Below are 835 nucleotides of genomic sequence, written 5' to 3'. Positions count from 1 at the left end.
GGATAAAAATGGGGAAAAAGGTGTGGGCACAAATTTACTCATCACGTTTTCTCATGCTTTTCCCACGTGCCCCATATTAGGGTAACGGATTGTTACGTTGTACACAAAGTTAAGGGGGGGGAAGGGGTCTCCCCAAGGAGGGGGGCTGGGGCAGGTCTCTCCCCTCTGATAAATGATTTAATGAGGCGTAATTGCTGTATTTGTTGTTAAAAACATTTGAATATTTGGCGTTGCAAAACACATAGTAACATCCGGCAGGATTTCTGATTATTGGGTTTATTTAATTTTTTTTTAATTTAACACACGCAACGCGCGCCACACTTTACACTACCGAAACCCTTATAGTGTGTGTGTGTGTCGTGTTACAATATTGTGGTTTATACATATCACACGCATCCATCATAAAATTTCCTTACTTATGTTCTGTTATTCCATACTTCTTTTTTTTTTTTACTTTGTCGACTTTTAATGCCTCATGATTCTCCAGGGGCGAGAAAAAATGGAGTTGACCGGGGCTGACTGCGGCTCCCGTCCACCACGGCGTTACTTCTTATTTGGTGCAGTGCGTGTGTGTGGCCCGGGCCCTTGTCTCTTTTTCATCTGGGCCCTAGACGGGGAAAGGCGGGGACTGGTTGTAGTGTTATGTGATTTTATTTCGTCATTAAAAAGCGTTAGGAAATAAAATTAAGCTTTTTTTTTTGTCGCTTTTTCATTTTGTTTTCATTTTCTTTTCACTTTCCCAAATCTCCATCTCTTTCCTTCTACTTTATTTTTTTCCCCATTATTTCCGTCCTCTTCCTACTTCACCCTTTTATTTCGTCTTCATTTTCTCTGT

This window comes from Penaeus monodon, chromosome 21 (assembly GCF_015228065.2).
Source record: "Penaeus monodon isolate SGIC_2016 chromosome 21, NSTDA_Pmon_1, whole genome shotgun sequence".
Lineage (NCBI taxonomy): Eukaryota > Metazoa > Arthropoda > Malacostraca > Decapoda > Penaeidae > Penaeus > Penaeus monodon.
Note: the sequence above shows the minus strand (reverse complement) of the source record.